General features: G+C 41.9%; 1 non-coding gene across 1 annotated transcript; it reads right to left on the reverse strand.

Moving 5' to 3' along the window:
• Positions 1-4,105: 4,105 nt before the first annotated feature.
• Positions 4,106-4,211, reverse strand: LOC131167168 (small nucleolar RNA R71). The gene has a single exon (XR_009140026.1). It is a non-coding gene; the product is annotated as a small nucleolar RNA R71 (small nucleolar RNA).
• Positions 4,212-8,690: the final 4,479 nt, after the last annotated feature.

Below are 8,690 nucleotides of genomic sequence, written 5' to 3' on the forward strand. Positions count from 1 at the left end.
TGTCGCGATCCCACGGCTCCGAGACTTAAGATACTTAAACCCAAAAAAAAAATTTCTCCCCTCATTTTCATTCTTTCTTCCTCATAGCATCTCTTCCTCTTTCGTCCTTTTCTTTTCTTTCTAAAACCGAAACCCTATCTGCAACTCTCCTCTCTCACTCGAAGCCAGACCCCCCTCTGCAACTCCCTGTCACCTGTCTCTCTCCTTTCTCTCTTCTCTTTCCACTCTCTCCTGTTCTTCTCAGTTCTTCTCTGTTCTTCCTTGAAACATCTAAACCCTAGCTCCACTTGTAGATCTCCCCTCACCTATATCGCTTATCTCTCTCTCTCTCTCTCTCTCTCTCTCTCCTCTCTCTCTCTCCTCTCTCTCTCTCTCTCTCTCTCTCTCTCTCTCTCTCTCTCTATGTCTCTTTTTCCTCTTAACTACCTCTTTGTAACTCTCTCTACAACCTTAAACGAAACCCTAGGGTTTTTTATCCTTATGCATTCCTCAATCTTCTCTAACCTACAACTAAATCTTCATCTCTTTTTGAAGCTTCCTTCTCCCCTTTTGCTTCCCTCTCTTCCTTACCTATCTTCTATAACTTTTCCTCTCTACGAAACACACTCTGAAAACCCTAGTCACTGTCTTCCTTCTCCCTTCTCTTCTCTTCTCTGAAAACTCCTCTCACTCTCTATTTTCCTCAAAAACCCTAAAGGCAACCCAGCTTCAATCAGCCCCCTCTTCAGCTTTCATGATTAGATCTGGATAGATATGGAGCTCCTCAGTGAGATCGAAGCGATCAATGAATATTGGGGAATGCTTTGATGGCGGCATAGACATCTAGGAAGTCCTTTCAGGTTCTGAAAAGACATTCAAAAAAAAAAAAAAAAAAAGATAAGTCTCTCCTTTTGATTCTTTCCTTTTTTGCTTTTATGTGTGATGTGTACTGTGCTGATCAAATGCTGGTTGTAACATGTGTGTTGATTTTGTGTTTGTGTGTGAGGTTCGAGCATTGAGGTGTTAGGGTTCTTCGGTTAGGGTTTTAGGTTGAAGGTGGAAGATGGGTCCACTCACCCCAACCCAGTGAGTGTTATTTGGGTTGACTCGCACGAGTCAACCCAATGAGTCATTCGACCTCAGATGAGCCCAAAGAGGCTTGGGATGATTTTGAATTGGACTTTGGCTGATTTTTAAAAGCTGGGCTTGGGTTGATTTCTTTTAAGAATGGGCTTGGGTTAAAAAATTTTATGGGCTTGGAGTTATTTTCCAAAGGATCTGAACACTAGTTCGAGGTGTTGGTTCGGGTCTGATTCTTCAACTCCGGTTTGAACATGAACCTGAGTCTCAAACATAGGTACCTGCATCCCTGTCAACATACACAGTGTAGCTCAATATTTCTGAATTAGAAAAAGGAAAGGGGATTTACCTGAAAATCTTATACTCCTCCAGTATTCTTCTCCTTCCTCTGCGTCTGTCTGGGCTTGTCTGATCTGGTATTTTGAATGTGTGGTGTGCCCAAAGTGTTGCTCTGCTTTTGGTTCCTTTCTGTCATGCTCTCCCCCCTTGCTCTCTGCTCTTTGCTCCCTGCTCTCCACCCTATATAATACTCCCTCCTCTCTGCTATCCTAATTTTGTAGTCTTACATCTCCCCAGTCTGCAGAGCTGCCTCTACTGCTCCCATTTTTTATTTTTACTTTTGCAGAGCTCTCTTCTTTTTCTATTTCTAATTTCCCCTCCCCCAATTCTCTCTGTCTTTTTTTCTTTCTTATCCCCAAATTCTCTCTATTGCCTCCTGATGAATCCCTAAAATGCATGATTTAAGGCCTTCATTTACCTTTGTTTTGTATTCTTTTATTATGTATATGCCTTTTGTTATCATATTTCGAAGTTATGCAAGGTTTGTTCGTGTTTTAGGAAAAAGAGGTTAAAACCAAGGAGTTAAGCAATACGAGAAGCCAAGAGAGCATTTGGAATACTTAAAGCTCAAATCAGCTGTCTAGCCAAACTCCTAATGCCTCAAAACACAAAAAAGAGAAAAAGACTTTGTTCGATCATGTGGTGCGACCAGCTAATGCAAGGGGCGACCAGGGCAAAAGCTGTAGACTCCAAGGTTCAGACCGAAGAAGAAATGCTGCAATGTTCGACCAAGTGTTCAACCATGTGACCCTCAAGAGCGACCAAGTTGAGATATTGAAGCTTATTGAGCCTAGAAATACTGACAGTCTTGACCAAGTGCTCGACCAGGAAGACCTTGAGGGGCGACTAGATCGTGTTTCTAAGCTAAACTGAATATTGAAATACTGAGAGTCTCGACCTTGTGCTCGACCAGCAAGACCTTGAGGGGCGACCAGGTCTAGATCTCAACCAGCATCTCGACCAGAATTTTGACCAGCAAGACCTTCAGGGGGACCAAGTCTAGATCTCGACCAACAGCTCGACTAGCAAAAATAGGGATGTGACCTTGTCTCCGGCGATGATCTTCTCCACGAGATTTTTTACTAAATTTTCCTATTTCGAAATTCAAACCTTGCAAACCCTAATGGGTATAAATATTAGCTATGAATATGTTCTAGGAGTTCCTCTTTGACTGATTTTAGGTTAGTGACTGGCCTAAAACGCCATTGAGAGCCAATGTACATTAGTTAGATTAAATTTCAATATCAGTTATAAATGGTGCAAGAGGTTCTCAATGGCTTGTGACAACTAGCGGCACTCTCGTATTTTTTTAGTAGATTAGATGGTCATTCCATTGTAGCAACAGTTGTTTTTTAGGGACAAATCGAATACCAAGGGATGATTTTTACATGCTTTCAATTTACTATTTTCATTTTATGCTTTCTTTTAATCACTTTCATTTATTGCTTTCAATTTATTGCTTTGATTCTAATAAACAATTGTAGATAAGGATAAGCCCTACTATAGTCTCTATGGAACCGCGGAGGTGTTTGTGATCGTTGAGACTGGGTATACTCCGGTTCCCGACTGTGCTCCAGACGGTTGGTGCGCCCTTGCTACCTTGTGCCCTCGAATGACCCTCTCATGCTTGGCCTAAGATTCTCGGGTTAGTACTTCTACGGATAGCTAGTGGAGTGCAATTAGAGGCAAGGCATCCAGCGTCTGATTCAAGTCGAAGCATTGCTTTTTAGGAGTAGGGTACTTTAGATTTTACATGCTTTCCATTAGTTGTTAGAAACACCACAAAAATCCCACCTTTACACTTTTATTTTATACAAAGCTTTAATAAACTAATCTAGAAAAGGTTGATAACTGCACTGTAATCCCCGTGGATCGATACCTAATTTACCCACTTTCTACAGAACTTAGGAACAATTAGATTTTATAAATATTATTTTTGGTAGTTAAGGACCCAAGCCTTGGCGAGCCTACCAAATTTTGGCGCCATTGCTTGGAATTAAGTCACGGTTATTAGCCAATTTCTATTTTAGCATGTTATAGCTTTTTTTTTCTCTTTGCTCTCCTTTTCTTTTATGTTTATTAATTTTTGTTTTCTTTGTTTTGCTACTCAGAAGTATTGATTATGTGTGCTTCAAGTGTGTATGCTAGGTTTGCGCTCTCAATCCCGAGCTAGTTCCAATAGACCTCGAGAGTGAGAGATCCCGTAGGCCCCTTAGGAAACCCACTTCGATTCATGAGTTTACAAAGTCGCTTGAACTTAAAGTAATGGCTGAACGTCCACCAGTTCTCGCTATTCAAATATCGGAACCCCAAGCTCCCCACCAACTTGTGGTGGCAGAGCAACCACTTAGGTCTCTTAGGGACTACTTTGTACCTAATGCATACACCTCGCCGTCTTGCATCCGATATCCAAATGTCAAGGCAACTCAATTTGAGATCAAAACTTCTTTCATCTCTATGCTTCCCACTTTTTATGGGAATTCAAATGAAAATCCTTATAAGCATCTAGATGAATTCCTAGAGATTTGTTCCACCATTCGCATCCACAATTTTGGTGATGAAGCTCTCCGCCTTAGGTTTTTGCCATTCTCTATGAAGGATAAAGCCAAATATTGGCTGACGTCCTTAGAGCCGAACTCGGTGACCAACTGGGCCACCATGCAACACAAGTTCTTGAAAAAGTACTTTCCAATTAGGTAGACTAACCAACTTAGGAGAGCCATCACTAGTTTCTCAAATATGGGTAAGGAACTATTTTTTGAGACTTGGGAGTGCTTTAGGGACCTACTACGTCAATGCCCACACCATCAGGTCCCTAAGTGGCAATTGGTTCTGACCTTCTATGAAGGGTTAGCTAAATGTGATAGGTCGATGGTAGATGCATCGTGTGGAGGTACTCTCCTCACCAAACACGAGAATGAGGCTTGGGTTCTCTTCGAGAACCTCGCAAGGAAATTCTCAGTAGCATAATGTTGATGCTCATAGACCCTCTTAACCATCCACTTCCAAATCTAGAGGAGTTTATGAGTTGGTGATGAGTCCCTAAAATACATGATTTTAGACCCTCATTTACCTTTATTTATCTTATTTTATTATGTATTTTCCCTGAGTTATCATTGTTCAAAGCTATGCAAGGTTTGTTTGTCTTTTCAGGAAAAACATGTTAAAATCATGGAGTTAGGCACTACAAGAAGCCAAAGAGGATTTGGAGGATTCAAAGCTTGAATTTAGACATTCAACCAAGCTCCAAAAGCTTCAAATCATAAATAAACAATGCTCGACCATGTGGCACGACCAGCAAACCACAGGGGCGACTTAGTCTTCCACTGCAAACTCCAAGGTTCAGACTGAGATCAGAATGGTGTAACGTTCGACCAAGTGCGCAACCAAGTGACACCCTAGAGCGACCACGTCGAGATAATGAGATAGAACTAAAATTTAGAAATACTGAGAGTCTCGACGAAGTGTTCGACCAAGAGACCTTCCGGGGCGACTATGTCAAGATACTAATATTTCTTGAGGATCGAGATACTGCAAGTCTCGACCATCAGCTTGACCATCAAGACCCTGAGGTGCAACAAAGCCGAATACATTGAATATTTGAATCCCTGACTTCTCGCGAGATCCGACTAGGGCATATACAAGAATTCCAAAGGAGCGACTTGGTCAACAACGACGATCTGCTGCACCAGATTTGCAACAAACTTTCCTAACTTGTAAAACAACCCTTGTAAACCCTAGAGCCTATAAGTATTCAATACGAACACAAGCTCTGGGTTCCTCTTTGGCCTCCCTTAGGTTAGTGACAGACCTAGGAAGTCATTGAGAGCCAAGTTAGAACAGGAGTGGAGTAGTTTCGATTCGTGTATGGAGTGTCTGATGGCCTGTGACAACCGGCGGCGTTCATACAATAGCTGTGTATATTAAGATCTTCTTTTGTACTTCCTAGCATTAGTGATAGACGTGATGAATGCAAAGGGATGATCTTTTTACATGCTTTCATTTACAGCTTTCCTTTACTGCTTTCATTTATGGTTTAGATTGTGATGATGTTTAGTGACAAGATTAGCATCTCTATTGCTTTAGTCAGGTACACGTATTAGGCTACATTCTTCCATAGAGGTTCTCGTGATCGTTGTGCTAAAGTATACTTCGGTTCTCGACCATGCTCCGAACAGCTGTGCACCCTTGCTACTCTATACCCTCGAACGACTCCTTAGATTATTTATTCGGGTTCTGGTTAGTTTAGTACGGTAAACTCATTGAACTTGGAGTAAGCATAGCAACATCCTAAACTATACTCATTTCTAAACACTAATTTGTAGGAGTAGAGTTAATATAGATTTACTTGCTTTCATTTATTTGCTTTCCAGTAGTTGGTCAGATTTCACCCATTGAAAAATACCACCTTTTACTTTTTTTTCATAACAAGGTTATAATAAACTAATTTGGAAGCATTTTGATAACAGCGCTTTAAGTCTCCGTGGATCGATACCGACTTACCCACTTTCTACTGAACTTGGGATAGTTAGGTTTTATAAATATTATTTTTGGTAGTTAAGAATCCAAGCCTTGGCGAGCCTACAAAATTTTGGCGTCATTGTCGGGAACTTGGCTACGGTTATAAGCCAACTTCCAATTTAGAGTATTATTGCCTTGTTTTTTTATTTGCTCTCCTTTTGTTTTCACTTTCTTTGTTAATTTCTATTTTCTTTATTTTGTTTTCTATTTTTGAAGTTTGAATCTGTGTGCTTACACATGTGTATGTTTGGTCTGCATTCTTTGAACCCCGAGATAATTCCCATAGATCTTGAGATTAAAAAATCTCATAGGCCTCTTAGGAAACCTGTCTCTAATCCAGAGAAGGCTGAGTCGTCTGAACTAAAAGCAATGGCTAAAGATAACCCCCCGATTCTCGCTGAATAAATCTCGGAACCCCCTTCTCCCCACCTACCTATGGTGGGAGAGCAAAACCTTCAGCCTATTAGGGACTACTTTGTACCTAATGCATACACATCGTCGGCTTGCATCTAGTTCCTAGATGTTCAAGCTGCACAATTTGAGATAAAGACTTCAATCATCGTGATGTTGCCCAACTTTCATGGGAACTCGACGGAAAATCCTTATCATCATCTAGATGAGTTCTTGGAAATTTGTTCCACCATCCGCATCCCTAATTTCAGTGATGATGCTCTCCTTCTTAGGCTCTTCTTGTTCTCTCTGAAGGATAAAGCCAAATATTGGCTGGCGTCCATAGAACCAAACTCGGTGACCAACTGGGCCACCATGCAACATGAATTTCTAAAAAAGTACTTTCCAATTGGGAAGATTAACCAGCTTCGGAGAGCCGTCACAAGTTTCTCATAGATGGATGGGGAACTCTTTTTCAAGAATTAGGAGCGCTTTAGGGACCTACTCTGTAAATGCCCACATCACCAGGTCCCCAAATGGCAATTAGTCCAAAATTTCTACAAAAGGTTGCCTGAGAGAGATAGGTCCATGGTTGATGTGTTGTGCGGAGGTACTTTCCTCACTAAGCACGAGAACGAGGTCTAGATACTCTTTGAAAATCTAGCTGAAAACTCATAGCAACACATGGCTGCCACCCGTAGACTACCTAATCCATCAACTTCTAAACCTAAGGGGGTTTACAAGTTAGTCACGAGCCAAGACTTGGCTCCTACTCTGCATGCCATAACCAAAAATCTGGATCAATGCTTGTCCCTAGAACCACAAACAACCACGTGTGCAGAGATATGTGCAATCTGCTCCGTCCCTTCCCATACATGTTATAATTGCCCACACGCGCATTCCCCACCTAAGCTTGGGCATGAGGAAGTAAGGACCACCCACAACAAGTATGATGAGCCCTCTAATGACCCATATTCAAACACATACAATCCTGGGTGGAAACAACATCCTAACTTCTCATGGAGGCCGCAAGCTCCGGATTTTCAAGTCCAAAGACCTCCATAAGCCCTGAATGCTTTGCCTCCATGACCATACCAAAATTTCCAAAGTCATCCTGATTCAGCCCCCAGATTTTCAACCACCCAGCAGCCATCTCCCTCGCAACCTAAGTACGACACATTGCAAGAAATGGTGCTGAGGTCCCTTAAGAATATTGAAGTTGATCGCCAAGAGGATCGGCAACTCCTTCACTCTCACTCCCAATCCATTGCGAAGTTAGAAGCCACTTTGGGACAACTAGTTGTTACCTTAAGTCAGAGAGATGAAGGCAAGTTCCAACTCGGCCTATGGTAAATCCTAAAGGACAATATGGGGCAAAATTTGAACCAGACGCTGGCCCCTTATCATATTCAGAGTAGGCCCAAGCGGTAACCACATTTCAAAATGGTAGGGTAGCAGCTGAACAAGGCAAGGAGCAGCTGAGCACGAGGGAGACCCAAGACAAACAACTGGAAGTTCCCAACATTGATTCATGCACTCTCTTTTCCCCTAATCGGGTACACAAGTCATTGAGTCTTACACCCACCACTAGAAGAACCACACCTCACTTCGCCCCCTATAGGGATTTTCACGGCTACTCAATGACGCATCCAGCAGCCCCACTTGCACCCTCTATATTTAGGACAGAGGATTCCACTGAGCCTATCTGGGACATGTTTAAACAATTGAGAATGGATAAGCATCTCCTCTATGACATTAACCAATCACCTGCGTTCATAAAATTCCTTAGGGACTTGTCAACACAAGGGATGGAATCAAGGGTGCACATGGATGGTTTGGTTAAGCAAGACGAGCATATGAGTTCCATAATACTAAAGCACCTTGTTCCTAAACTAAAAGACCCCGACTCACCTACTATTTCTTGTGTAATTGGCAGCTACACCATTGATGGGGCCCTTCTAGATTTTTGAGCAAGTGCAAACATCCTTTCATACTCAGCCTATCAAAAACTTAACCCAAGAGTGTTGCAACCCACCTCAATTTCTTTATGTCTTATTGATCGATCTCTTAAGCAACCCCAGGGTGTGGTAGAATACGTGGTAGTCAAGGTGGTATATTTCCATTACCCTGTTGATTTCATCATTTTAGACATGGAGACTTCCACAAACCTGATCCCTATCCTTTTGGGACAACCATTCCTAGCCACGGCTAACGCCTGCATTCAATGTAGAACGGGGATTATAGACATCTCATAAGACCATAAGCAACGTAGGTTGAACATATTTAATGCTTCCCAACATCCTTTGAATGTTGTCCAAGTTATGGACGAATACGTGATTGAAAAAATTGTTAGGGAAGTAACTCATTCAATTCTATGAAAA

The sequence above is a fragment of the Malania oleifera genome, chromosome 10 (genome assembly GCF_029873635.1).
Source record: "Malania oleifera isolate guangnan ecotype guangnan chromosome 10, ASM2987363v1, whole genome shotgun sequence".
Classification (NCBI taxonomy): Eukaryota; Viridiplantae; Streptophyta; class Magnoliopsida; order Santalales; family Ximeniaceae; genus Malania; species Malania oleifera.